General features: G+C 41.8%; 1 protein-coding gene and 2 long non-coding RNA genes across 6 annotated transcripts in view; 2 read left to right on the top strand and 1 right to left on the bottom strand.

The window, feature by feature from the left end:
• Erich1 (glutamate-rich 1) overlaps positions 1–14,475 on the top strand; it is a gene marked incomplete at its 5' end in the record, with an annotated part of 52,793,804 nt that overhangs the window by 7,939,719 nt on the left and 44,839,610 nt on the right.
• Positions 1–14,475, bottom strand: part of LOC134482370 (uncharacterized) — an 84,904-nt gene that overhangs the window by 65,536 nt on the left and 4,893 nt on the right. For 3 of the 5 annotated variants that reach the window (XR_015639799.1, XR_015639804.1, XR_015639803.1), the window contains exons 2-3: positions 11,932–12,029; positions 7,180–7,242 (exon numbers count right to left, since the gene is read on the bottom strand). This is a non-coding gene — a long non-coding RNA (uncharacterized LOC134482370). Of the gene's footprint in view, positions 1–5,536; positions 5,582–7,179; positions 7,243–11,931; positions 12,030–14,475 lie in introns of all 5 variants that reach the window. The other 2 variants (XR_015639801.1, XR_015639802.1) reach the window with 1 other exon arrangement.
• LOC148000525 (uncharacterized) lies at positions 380–9,371 on the top strand. The gene is made up of 3 exons (XR_015639798.1): positions 380–532; positions 5,163–5,306; positions 8,122–9,371. It is a non-coding gene; the product is annotated as an uncharacterized LOC148000525 (long non-coding RNA).

Here is a 14,475-nt window from a genome sequence, read left to right on the forward strand (position 1 = left end):
GTGAGGACATTTCCAGAAAGGATTAGCTGAGAAGGGATGACACTCTCCTAGAGTAAGAAATGCCTTCTCCTGGTATAAGGATATCTGAGAGGCCCAGATATAAAGAGGTCTGAGGAAAAAGCAGAGCTACTTCCTTGTCTAACTTCATTTACTGTTGGGGTGTGTACCTACTCTGTTCTTAAAGCTGTCAACAGAATGCAGCTTCATCTCTGCGGTGGTTGGAATAAGAGTGGCCCCATAGGCCCATGTATTTGAATTCTTAGTCACCAGGGAGAGGCACTATTTGAGAAAGATTAAGAGGAGTAATCTTATTGGAAAACGTGTATCACAGAGAGAACTTGAGGTTTCAAAAGCCTAGCCAGACCCAGTTTCTTTCCCTATACCTCTCTCCCCTTGCCTCCCCTCCCTCCCCATCCCACTTTTTTTCTTCTGCATGCAGGTAAGGATGTAGACCTCTCAGTTCCTTCTCCAGCACCAGCTGACTGTCACCATGATCTCTGCCATGATGACAATGAACTAAGCCTATGAAACTGTAAGTCAGACCCCAATTAAATGCTTTCATTTAGAAAGCCTTGGTCATGGTTCTCAACCTCTGCAGTGTGAAGAACTATTCAACTTGAATTGTGTACGCCAATCAAATAAATCCTCTTTGGTAACACATTCATAATATCAGTTCTGTTCCCCTAGAGATCACTGATGCAACATCCACCCCAAAGTCTAAATGGCATATATGGGTGCATCTCCTATTTGTATACGATATTTCTTCTCTCTGGCCTTCCACAGTATTATAGCTCCCTCTCTGCCAATTGCTTGCCCACCATCCCTTCACTGTGTTGCAACTGATGTGTCAGCAAATTTTGACATCTTTCCTGGAGCTGAGAGTGTTGAGCTGTTCAGTGTGGCTCTTTTTTTCCCTATAATTTATACTTTCCCTCAATGCCTGGAGCTTATCTGATTTGCCCTGCTCCTCTGAAAGCAAGTAACAGACACCAACCCCTACGACTGCTTTTGTCATCATCAAAGAACCCCCTTTTCAATCTTCTAAAGTGACTTACTCCGGAGATGACCTGATTGTTCTGACTGTCTCCCAAGTACATCCAGAGGCAGGCACCGGTGAGGAACATGAATTAAATGTCAAGAACAGTCCTCCTGACGGTGCTCTGAGAATGTTTCAGATAGTTGACAAGCCAAGCAAGGAGTCAAAAGTCTTTCCTTCTTCATATTTTGTCAAGCTGTTTGCTCTCAATTGCTAGCTTTCTTCCAGTAGCAATCTTACTGTCCATTGTCATAACAAACAGTTCTGATTGCTTTATTCAAAGAGTCTACATCAAAATATGCCATAAAGCCACTTCCAGGAAAATTGGCTATTGTTGCTAAATGCACACTTACCAGAGAGAGAGCTCCGAGGAACTCCTAGTACTTTTCTGCATTTACATAAGATTAATTTGCTTTGTGATTCTTGTAAGTTTCAAAACCTTTATTATGTCTTTCCTTTTAAATACTAGCTAACTTAACTTTTCATCACTGCCTTCCTTTAACCCTCAGCACCCTCACTCCCAGTCACAATACTAGGATGGTCAACAGACAACATTGCACAGTTCTAGGTAAGGGAGGTGCTCTTGTTGGCATGGGATTTTTTTTTCATTACTGATTCTAAATCTACCCACACTAAACATTCTAAAATAGTGTCCCTTCCCCTGCTTTGCCATTTAGCTGAAGTCTGTCCTCCACAATAGAGGGTGTGAAGGAAGAAAGAAGCAGAGAGTAGCAGTGAGTCACTAAGTTGAAAGAACCAGGTGTTTGCAGGAGATGGGGTCTAGATCAGGCTAACTCGGGGCATCTTAGTCCACATGCCTGTTTGCATCTGGCTGGTCTGTCTGCGTCTTGCCCAATGGTAAGTTCCTTCTAATGCACTGCACAGAAGAGGCAAGGGAGCTAACGATCTCAGGAATCACACTCCAAGGTTGAGGCTGGGAAAGCACCAGAAAAATGATTTAGGGTGGCAATCAATTGGATGCTCACTATGACAAATGGAAACTTTAAACAAGCTGGGTTGGTAGTTAGGGATTAGTCCTGACATTTTTCTTGGGCAAGATGTAATTCAATGGAGTTCTATGAAGCCTGACTTGAGGAGACAAGGTGTGTTTGGATCTTACAGGGGGAAGGGTTTTGCATTCACATGCAGGTGGGGTCATGTAGCATGAACATTGTAAAGAAGTACAGGCCACAGGGGGACTTTTGTTTTCCTTTGATGCTGTAGCAACTTCTCTGGCTTCTTTTTGCCTAGTGTGTCCACTTGCATGTGTTCTTTCAGTAAACATGTGCAGAACATATGGGCTATGCAGAACACTGTACCTGGTGACATGAAAATTATATAAGGTAGTGTCCCTGTCTTAATAATTATCCTGCTATAGGAGATTGTAGCCTAGGCTGCTATTTCCTAAGCTATTTTTAAAGAATCCTTGCTGTTCCTGGGAGCTGTAAAATGTTGCCTGACATCTTATTTCTATAGTCAAAGGTTTAGGAAACTCTGTATTATCTAGTACTCTCACGTCACCCTGTACATTCGCATGGCAGGTCCTGAGATTCTCTGGAATGCCAGACTTTTTGAACTCATTTTACTGCTTCTCGTGATTTGCTCATAGGGCTCTGTGTTCTTCTCATGACAATTCACAATGACCCAAATGGAAAATATTAAGGAAGCAGGAACATGTCTGCTTGTGTGCTAGCGAGTATGCTCCTGTTTGGGAGTGTGGAGAAGGAGAGGCTATCCTTGGGCACTGTCCCTCCAGAACTGTCCACCTTGTTTTTTAAGACAGGGTCTCTCACTGAGAACGGGGGCTTGCCAACTAGGCCCAGGCTGGCTAGCAAGCAAATGCCAGGGATCCTGTTTCTGATGCGATGGTGCTAGGATGTATTTTACCTGACTGCAGGGGATCAAACTCAGAGGCTCACACTCCTGAGCCAAGCACCTTAATGACAGAGATGTGTCCCCAGCACCCCAAATAGTCTTTGAAAATATTTACAATGGGAAATTTAAAGTCCTATAAGTCCAATGTTGGCACTTCTATAGGGACGGTTCTATGAGCTACTTTTTAATTTATTTTATGAGTTGTATTGCCTCGTGTATGACCCTTCACACTGAAAGCTCTGAGTCAAGTCAAACAAAGCTGAATCCTGAGGAGAGAGCTCCTCAGGGAGCTGTCCGTCAGGCCAAATGGTGACAACTCTGATGATGGAACTTGACCAGAACTGTTCGAGTGGGGGCTGTTTGTGCGCCCAGTGACCGCTGGCCATGGCCATAAAGCTGTTTATTTTTCAAGGCTACGATGAGATCCTGATCAAGGGTAGGAGAACCAGGGCGCGTCAAAAATGACACAACGCAGTGTTTTGCTCCTCAAGTCACAGCAAGCTTTTGGTTGATTGCTGGGGTTGTGAGAAAGCTGATCGCACAGTGTTCTCGGTGGCTCTTGTCAATGGTTAGCTTTTTGGAAATCTCTGGAGTTATTGTTTGGAGGCACTTTATATTTTGTGCCATTTCATGTTTGTGGGGCAGGGGATTCCATCCCCCATGTTTGGCATGTCTGTGACCTCTGTCTGTCTTGGAGGAAACATGCCCATCCATGCAGCAAATGTCTCATCTGCACTGTAGCCTTCTCTGACCTCCGTTTGCTCTTGCTCTTGTGGATGGAATTAATGATGCCCTATACAGCTTTGTTCATGTGCCTTATTGCACGAAATACATGGCTTTATGCCCAGCAGTTTTGGGGCTTCACCCTGGTTATGAATGCACACTCCAGGACACACTGTGACCTCTGGAACTTATTGGCATACCTCAGCACCTTGTTTATATTTCCACTCCAAAATATGTGCACAGTTATTTTAAAAGAATGATGAGCAGGGGCTGGAGAGATGACTCGCAGTTACGATCTAGTACTGTACTTGCAGAAAACCCAAGTTTGGTTGGTGGCACTCACATCTGCTGTCTCTAACTGCTTCTAATTCCAGCTCCATGAGATCCAAGACCTCTGGCCTCTGTGGGCCTCTGTATTCATTTGAGCATGCCTAAACTCAGGCCCCAGCACATACACAAAATTAAAAATAAATAAACATTTTAAAAATTAATGAATAGAATGTGTTCTCCTATTGTCATGGTAATAGACCAACAGCAGAGGTCCCTGAAGAAAAAAATTACATAGTACAGAATCTGAAGAAGAAATGAAAATAACTGGGCTAAATAGAGACATACAAGTGCTACAGATTACGAATTCTCATAATTTCCACAGCAACAGAGAACAATTAGCAAATTCATAAATTAATCTTTTGCGCATTACTGGATTTCAGCTTAATTCAAGCTTTTGGCCTTGATTACACATATTTCCATATGTGTTATTAAAGAATCCTTAGGCTGCAGGGAATAGAATCTGCCTAGAGAGAGCTAAAATAAAGAGAAACTTTTATAAATAATCAAGGGCATTTTATGGAAATCAAGTACACAGCTTGAACAGAGCTTCTCCAGAGACCCAAAGTCAGAAGTAGAAAAATGCCCAGCCAAGGACATTCTTAGACCTCTATCTTGGGTTCTTCTCTCTCCCCTCTGCACATAGAACATTTACTTTAGTCTCTTCCTTCTCTAAAAAGACCTGCTTTTCCTGGGTCAGTAGGCACAAGGTCACAACAGCTCAGGTTTCAAACAGTGTTCCTGTTAATGCATCTGACCCAAATTAAGTTTAAGTCCTGTGTCTTTCTTTTGAATCCCCTTGAGAGGGACTCTATTGAACAAACATGAGTAGAACACCTGGGATGACTGTGCTCAGGGCTTGTTTGTTCCCAGTTAGCAAGATCAATGGAGCTCACTCCGTAGTCACACTAGGCTGTGATGCGGCATTTGACAAGACTAGTTTAGTCACCTTGGTTTGATATAACAGGGTTTTACAGATTGTTATTTATTATATATTTTATTCACACACATGTAAGTATGCAAAACAAATGTATGTGTATAGACATATTATATTAATATATTACATAAATATATCACATATGCACATATTATATTATAATTATATGCATGTATTACACATTATAATACATGCATATATTATATAATATATTTTATATGTATGACAAATATGTAAAACCAAATTTATTTTCTTTTATTATAGGTATTAAAAATCAAAAATCAGTATACCGTGTGTTGGTTTTTGATGAGTATTTCTTTACCAGTTTTCAGAAGTTTGCCTCGTGTGCTCACATACCTCTCCTCTGCACACACTCAGAGATGCAGATTCCTCATGTGTCTTCCTTATGTAAGTACACCAGCCATCTCAATGGATAGATCAGGACCTACCGTTCTCAGCCCATTTAAACTTAGTTACCTCTGCACTGGTGGTGGTGGTGGTGGTGGTGGTGGTGGTGGTGGTGGTGGTGGTGGTGGTAGTGTTGGTGATGCCAGGGATCAAATCAGTATACGAAAAGCTGCTCCTCTACCAGTGAACTACATCCCCACTCCCCTTAATTATTGCTTCCAATAACTTACCTTCAAATACAGTCACTTTAATGACTATAATGTCAATATACACATCTGAAGAGGAGGGAAAGACATAATTACATTCATGATAGTCTGATAGCTTTAAATATCAGTTTGACTCACCCTAGAATCAATCACCTTGGACAAGACTCTCCATGAAGAACTATCTACATTTGGTTGGCCTGTGGGCATGTCTGTGTGTTTGCAGCAAGAAGGGTAGCCTTGATTAACCGATGTGGGAAGACTCATACGGTGGGCAGCGTCATTCCCTAGTCAGGTGCTCTCACCTATGTAGGAGTGAAGCACGCTAGCTGAGCACTAGGCATTCATGCATCTGTTTCCCTTGGTTTTGGATGAAATTAGCCATTTTAAGTTCCTGTTACCTTGACTTCCCCACATGATAGACCTGAAGGTGGAATTGTGAGCTAAAATAAATGCTTTCTCCCTTAAGTGGCTTTTTGTTGGGGTATTTCACAACAGCAAGAAAAAACAAAATTAGAAAAAAAAACAGCATCTCAAAGTGTTTACTTTACCATATAAAAAGATACCTGGTTTTAATTTCTGTGTTTACCTTCCTCACTGCTGTGACAAACTAGTTGATGAAAGACTTCAAGGAGGAAGGCTTTGTTGTGGCTCATGGTTTAAGAGGGTAAAGTTTGCAATGGTTGGGAGAGCATGGTAAAGTCCATGGTGGCAGCAGTGTGTATCTCTGACTCTAATTCTGATGGACCAGGTAGCAGAGAGGAAGGAGGCAGATATGGGGGTAGGGGCTAGACATCAGGGAGGGGAAGTAAGTGAGTGGCCAGAAATGGAGCAGAGCTGCTCCTCAGTAACCCTCTTTCTCCATCTAGATCCCATCCACCTAGGGAACAAACCTGCAAATATATCAGCCTGTGAGGGATATTTCACACACAAACCAGAATATGTTTTAAACTTACAAATGGTCAATATCTATGATGAACAGATCTGTCAGCACTGTGGCAGAGTACCAAGAAAGAAACTCAAGAGGTGTGTTTAGATTTATTCTTCTATATAACGCAGTCATTCTGGCAACACATTCTTTTGGTTCCATTGCCTCTCATGTGCTCTATTTGTACCCTTTCTCTTCTCTTCTTCTGTTGCTCTCTCCACTCTCATGGCCCCACTCAGTCTGGACTGTCACATATGCCTCTAGCTGTTCTCTTCTTCATATCTATAATAAAAACCTCCTTAACCATGTCTAAGAGAGGTCATGTCCTCAGTTTGTTTGTTTGTTTGTTTGTTTGTTTGTTTGTTTGTTTTGGTTTTGGTTTTGTTTCCAGTCTGCTAATAATCAAATATCTACAGAAAGAAGCAACCCAACTCAGATGGCCAAGGGGATACTTTAACTATACCTTCACAGAGGGAAATGCACATTTCAAATTGAGTAGGAAGAGATCTTACGTTGGACTCACAGATGTCTCCATCCTGTTTTTCTTAGTGAGGCAGATGGCTAAAGCATGAAACTAGGCCTCAAAGCAACAGAAGTAAAAAGATGTGGGGAAGGGCGAAGGGAACTTGTTTATTGGTATGTAGAAAGTAAATTAAAGATGTCATACTTATCAACTCCTCCAAGGATGGTACCTCAACTGAAAGTAGACCCAGCAAATCCCCTCCAAACAAATGCTGCTCACCTTTTTCACTTAAAGTCAGTCATCCAAAGCTGATGACGTGTTCGATACTTTTTGTGTTTCACTCTGAAAGCAGAAATGTTATTATTTCAAGAGATTATTTATATTATCACCATCAAACACTTCTGAGCATTTTGATCCTCTAAGAGTTAATGATATAAAAATAATTGTCAAACCTTGGTTCATTCAAAGACTGATGTATAGGGTTCTACCCTCAGTCTGCTGTGCACTATAGCTGCCAATGGGGTGGGGTGGGGGAGTAACACAAACTCAGTACCCAATAAAAATACCCTATAAAACTCAGTAAAAATCCCTATCCAGAATATTTTTATTTCCCACAAGAGAAACATCTTAAATAGACAAGTAAGTAATAATCCAAAATTGGACATATTTGACAATAAATTGTAGTTTGATGGTTTTACAGCTCTTTAGTATATGTGATGTGAAACTGGTTAGGAGTAAGAATTCTCTGATTAGAGTGCCCAAATTGAAGCTTTACCACTTATCAGTTGAGTGACCTTTTCTGAGGAAACATGAACAAGCATCTACTCATCTATGCCAGAAACACAGAAGCAATTCCACGCCAGGGCAGCGTGCTGAACCAATGAGTTTAATTGTGGCTACTTACAGAAGCATGAGTGACTGGTGGCTTCTAGAAGCACAGACAACTTATGGGCAGCTGCACCACTGAAGAAAATAATGCGACCACTCAACTGCCTTCTTTAAGGGAAGGGGCGGGGCCTTGAGCCCCTGCATTAGGCAACAGTGACCTAAGTCTCTCTGTGCTTAATTTCCTTATATCAAAATGGGAATAATAATCCTGCCTGCTTTATAGGTTTGGTAGAAGGGTTAAGTGGATTTGCAAATGTAAATGTTTAAAAAAATGCCTGACATGTAGCAGGTGCTCTGTGACATTTTGTTTTATTTACTCCTTTGGTTTTACAGTGCTGGAGAACGAACCCAAGCCTTGCAAGCACTCTATCAGAGTCTCGTCACCCTTATTTTTTGTTACTTTTGTGTGGACCCTTCCTCTTGTGAATTGCTTATAATCCATATAATGTGACAAATGTGACTGAAGATACTGGCCTGGTTAAGCTAAATTAAACAGAGACCTTTGTCTTAAACTCAATGCATTTCTGCCTATGTGCACTGTGTAGAGCCAGCTCCAACCTATATAATGCTTAACACAAAGCAAGTACTCCATTGAATATTGTGTTTCTGTTCATCCATCGTCAACTGTGCTTAGAACCAACCACGTGCTACTGAGGTCCCAGTCAGCAACCTTGGCAGAATCTGAATCTTGAATGAATTGGGAGGTGAATACTTCCCTAGCCAAGGCTCTGCATTAGACTTCAATCCTGAATCATGTTTTTAATTGAAGCCAGGAGAGATACTAAGCCATATTCAGATCCCCAATTGAAAATTGAAACATCCTGGGGGGACCCTCTAGAAAGTACCAGAGACCTGGGTAGTGAGAGACTCTCAGGGCTCAAAGGGATGGACTTTAGATCAAATGCCCAACAGTGGGGAGAGGTAACTTGTAGAGTCCATCTCCAGTAAAAAGACAGGGCATCAAGTAGAGGGATGGGGTTGCCATCCCACAGTCAAAAACATTGACCCATAATTGTTCCTGTCTAAAAGAATTACAGGGACAAAAATGGAGAAGAGGCTGAGGGAAAGGAGGATCCATCTCAAGAGGAGGCTCCAAGGCCTGACACTATTACTGATGCTATGGTGTGTTTACAGACAGGAGCCTAGCATGGCCGTCCTCGGAGAGGCCTAACAAGCAGCTGACTGAGACAGACATAAATACTTACACCCAGCCTTTCGAATTAATTTGGGGATCTCTGTGGTTGAATTAGGGAAAGGCTGGAAGAAGCTGAGGAGTAGGGTGACCCCATAGGAAGATCAGCAGTCTCAATTGACCTAGACCCCTGAGATCTCTCAGACTCTGAGCCACCAACCAGGCAGCACACACCAGCTGATATGAGGCCCCCTGACATATACAGGAGAAGACTACCTGGTCTGGCCTCAGAGAGAGAAGATGCCTCTAACCCTAGAGAGACTTTAAGCCCCAGGGAGTGGGGAGATCTGGTGGGGGTCAGGGGGATAGATCCTCATGGAGACAGGGGGGAGGAGGAATGGGGTGAAGAACTGTGGGAGGGTGGACCAGGAGGAGGATAACAACTAGACTGTTAAAAAAAAAAGGAATTTCTAAAAAATGAACCATCCTACATGTGTGTTGTCTTAAGATAATGAATGTGCTGTTTTAGAGTTAGATGTCTAATACACTGAAATAGTTAACATTATTATTCATATACATGCCAATGTTCTCACAATGCTCAATATTGCTGCAATTTTGTCTAAAGATTGTCCTGATACAATCTTCTCAACACTGGGACTATAAGTGGGTGCTACCATGCCTAGCTTCTTTCAGCTTCATTAGTTCCTTTACTAGAATACAGACACCATTCAGAGTGTCTCTGTATATTGGTACTGCTCTGCATATTGAATATATTCAATATACTCTGTATATTGAACATGCATATGATGTTCACCATATAGGGCTCACACATGGCTGTAGCTAAACCTTAGATAATAAATAGCCTTAATAGCACAGCCAGGGTATATGCTATTCTCACAGGACAGTAAAGAGCTTCCAAAACACTCACAAAGAGTGTGTGTGTGTGTGTGTGTGAGAGAGAGAGAGAGAGAGAGAGAGAGAGAGAGAGAGAGAGACTAAGACAGAAACAGAGTAAAGATTTATATCTACAAATATGAAGTTCAAAATTATGGTCCCCATGACAGTTATAAGTTACCCTCAAGCACACAGGTAGTATTTTTAGATGTTAGGTCATAGTAGAAATGATACAACCTGAAACGCGTGTGACTTGTTCAGATGATAGCTAATACAAGGTTGGTTAATTTAGATTTCCTTTACTCTAAGGTTGCTTATGTTTATGCATAAGCTGTGTCGCTTGAGTGTGATTTTTGCACATGAAGGGATATACATTTCAAATTCAAGGGGTAATAATTACTTGAAAATTTAAAGGTCTTAGAGCTTAAAATAGACACTGTTTGGGCTCAGCACCTAATGACAGGTGATAGGAATAAGATAACTTTAGAGCACATTCAAATATTTAAGTTAAGGAAACTCATGAGAATGCAGGGTTGTCTTATTTATAAGTTACAAAAGCACCCTCAGGGTTAAATGAACCTTATCAGCTAATGACTCCATTTCCTGATGTTGTATTTCATGACCTAATGACTCCAATACATGCACACAGCTCTTACAAATAGTTCATGCATGGAATCATTTTCTAAAAGCTTAGTGTGCCAGACACTAGCCCCAGCCTTCCCAGATACTGCTGAGGTGGGACACAGCATCTGACAAAGGCCAAAGACTGATGGTTTCTGGTCTTGTTATGCTTTCTTACTATTTTGTAGGCCAGAAGCTAATGGCCTCTGAAAATTTAACTCTCTCATGTTATTCTGTGGCTAAAGGCCTTCTGGCAATTAACTCCAGCTGTTAGCAGCAGGGGATTAAAAAAAGAAGCTAACTATTCAGTCTTTTTGTTCTTTAATGGGGGCCCTTATCTTAATCTGGGAAGAGGCTCACAGTTCCTTAACTCTTTGTGAGCCACAGGGAAAGGAAAAGAAGAAAAGAGCAGAAAACACACTCTGGATGAAGCTGAAAAAAGCTGCACCATCTCATTTTATTTCCTTTCTCGATTTTATACTTTGTCTAAAACTATACCTTGTACAACTTAACAGGTAGAACTGTTATAGCAAGGTAATTGATTACATGATTTTTCTAAACACTATTACATTCCTTTAAGTTCATAGTAAATTTAAGGCAATAATTCATGTCATAGATCAATAAGACTTTAGGAGTTATAACAGAATTGTTTACATGTCTTTTCCATTAACACTACTATTGATTAAACATTCACTATCTATTACTAGCCACCCCATAAGTTCATTATGAGTTTAAAGCAGTAATTTTTATGTCACAAGTTAGCATGGTTTTGTTGAGACAAATCATCTGCCTGTGTCTTATTAGTTTTGAAGTTTTGTATAGATAAACTAGTCAGTATTTTATTTTATTCACTGTCCTTGCACCTACAATAAATTGCTCATTCTCAGTTTATGACCTTTAGTTACCAGATAAGGGTCTCACACCTAATGTAGAAGGAATGTGTCCCTTGATCATAAATTTATTCCAAGCCTGCTTTCTTTTTCTAGTGTAACTAGCTTGTGACACATGGAAGTTTACAGAGCTCTAATTGCAGCTTTTATTCTGTAGGGGGGTTAGAATTACTTGTATTAACCTAGGAATTCTATAAAATTGTTACCAGGGATTATGAAATCATCAATTTATCAACACAGCATTACTATATGAGAGTGCATCTTCATATTGATCTGCGGGAAATCTGCCCAATAGGGTGGGCTAATGCCCAGGAATCTCAAGGTTATGTCAATAGTGACAGGAAGGGCATATCAGCAATGAAAAGCACTCCTGGGATGAAGTCTCTGAGGACCCTGCATCCCAGAGTTCACCCATCGCAAGTCATACAAAATGGTGGGCCATCTCTAGAAAACTTACTTGAATACCTTAGCCTTTCCTAGACAGCTTCTGCCAATATGAAGACAATTTTGGAAAATAAGGTGTAAACAGTCTCCTGAGGAAGTCTCAAGAGGAAAGGAGAAACAACAGGGTGCAAGAGACAATGGTGTATACTTAGCTTCCCTTACCTTTTTGGATGTCTTGGATACCAATGTGTTCTTTGAGATGACCACAAGGAGACTGGCTTTAGTGGACATTAAATCCTTTGAGTCAAACTTGGGCAATGCTGCAGAAATGGGCAAAATACACGGCATTAAAAACAATAATGAGGACAACAACAACAAAAAAACTTGGACAGGGGCTCACATGCTGACCAACTCAGCTACCATCTGACTTTGAGTCAGTCCATCATATCTCCGTCTATGAGCTGCTACAGTGAGTGGAGGAGCTGGACATGCAGAACCAGACGTTACTACTGAAAAGGACCAATCCTAAGCCACTGGCTGGACCCCAGCATGGAGTCAGCTATGGCTGCAGTCCAAGGTGCTTGCCCTGCTGGGAGATGGAGAGCTCAGGGCAAAGGTGCTGCTACAACCTGCAGACACAAGGCTCAAGCCCAGTGAGCTAACATAGAGGGCAAGAAGGTATGCAACAGCCTGTCACTCACCCACTGAACCTGATCCTAGTCATTCTACCTAGCTACAGGACCACCCTGATTCTGGACAGCAGCAAGAATATCTGATAGGGTCTAGTATTTATTGTGTGTTAGAAACCAGAGATCTCAAACCGGACCAATGGCTCATTGCAATGAATGTTTGCATGTAAAGCTGTTTGGACAAAAATAAAAAAATTATATATATATATATGGTGACATAATGCAGTTTCTAATGCCACTATGACAAAGAAGTATGAGATGGAGAGGTGGGAGGGACGGAGGAACAGAGCCATGAATGAGCAATGGAGAGAGGCAGAACTGAAGACATGGCGTTGGTGGTCTGTGTGGACAGGGCGGGGATGTGGAGTTGATGAGGTGCTACACAGCAGCCTGGCATTTGCACTCTGACTCAGCCATGGAACACATTGCCTGGCTACACAGTCTCCCTTGTTCTTGGAAGTAACAGGGTGTCCAGGATAAAGAATGGTTGATTTTCTGGATTAGACCTCCCCAAAAGACTTCTGTGGTCCGAACTGCCCCTAGATGCCACATTGGTACTCGTGGTCCACTGCCCCGGACTGTGCTAAAGCCAGACGTTCTGGTGGATGTTCATGATACTGCAGCAACTGGGAACCACGTTGGTATCTCTGGCACGAGTTACCACTGACGGTCATACAGTATGTCTAACACTGATGGCCATACAGTATGTCTTTGGTCTGGACCACCACCCGAGACAATCCTGATGTCCATGAGCCGTGCTTCTTCCAAGGACCATGCTGATGTCAGTGGCCCTTGCTGCCACCAAGGGCTTATTTCTGGGTCCTTGCTCCTACTGCAGTCAGAACCTGCGTTGTTGCCCGTGGCCTGTGTTACCACTGAAGGCCATATGGATATCCGTGGTCTGTGTTGGTTCTTGATATTCATGGGCCCTGCTACCGATGGGGGCGATTTGGATGACTGTGGTCTGCACTGTCACGTGAGGCCATGGTGATGTCCTTGGCTTGTGCTGCTGCCAAGGACTACTAAGATGGTGTCAGTGGCCCATTCAGTGGCAAAGTCTTGCCATGTAGATGTCTGTGGTCTGCACTGCCACCAGAGACCACGCTCAGGTTTGTGACACCTGCTGATGGAGACCGTGTGGATGTTTGTGGTACGAACTGTCGTCAGGAATCCATGATCTTTGCTCCCGTTGACTGTAAAGGGCAAGGAAGCTACTTTTTGTCATGGTATTGATGACTGCAGACTCACAATTGAGAAAGAGGAACATAGAAAGCTTCTGTGACAACACCTACCCTCCCCAGCCTCCCTGGCCCCAAAGTAACAGCCTAGACAGAAAACCAATAAGAGAAGTGGGGAGGGAGGATGGGGGCGAGGAAGGGAATACCATTTGAAATGTAAATACATAAAATATTCAATAAAAAAAGAGAAAGGACACTTAGAAATTGTGATGTTGCTGCTGAAGTGAAGCTCTCTACAATGGATGGCTTCTGGTGAATTGTGGGCGAAGGAAAGACTCAGGTTTCTTCAAGAGGCTGGCCACGGGGAATTTGACTACACTCCAGTGAGTATATGGGCAACACAAAATGAACTTTATTCTTTTTCTTCCTTTTTTGAGGAGTGGGGGATTCCAATGGTGGGGGCAGACCTGGAAGGACTGTGAAGTGAGGGTACTCAGGGTTCATGATGTGAAATTTCCACGTAATCAATAAAAATATGGAAAAAACTTACGGAGTTCTGAAATACTGTTTAGATAAGTTACCGCATATTTATATTTACAAAAATATTAAGCCAGATTTCCACATTTTTGGACCATACACACGCACCAAGAATTTTTTCTTACTCAAAAATTAACTATTAATAAATAAAAACAACTGCTCTTAGAAGACAGGGAGTAAGATTATTCAAACGTAACAAAAAATCAGAATAATTTTTGAATAGGTTGGAAACATGGAAGATAACTATTTGTAACTGGAAGCTAATATTTTTTGGTTTTTTTTCCCTTAGCTTGAACTACCATGTATCAAGGTCTTATATTTGGAAAAATAAAGAAGTATGTTAAACATGAACAAAACTTGTG

The sequence above is a fragment of the Rattus norvegicus genome, chromosome 16 (genome assembly GCF_021556685.1).
Source record: "Rattus norvegicus strain SHRSP/BbbUtx chromosome 16, alternate assembly SHRSP_T2T, whole genome shotgun sequence".
NCBI lineage: Eukaryota > Metazoa > Chordata > Mammalia > Rodentia > Muridae > Rattus > Rattus norvegicus.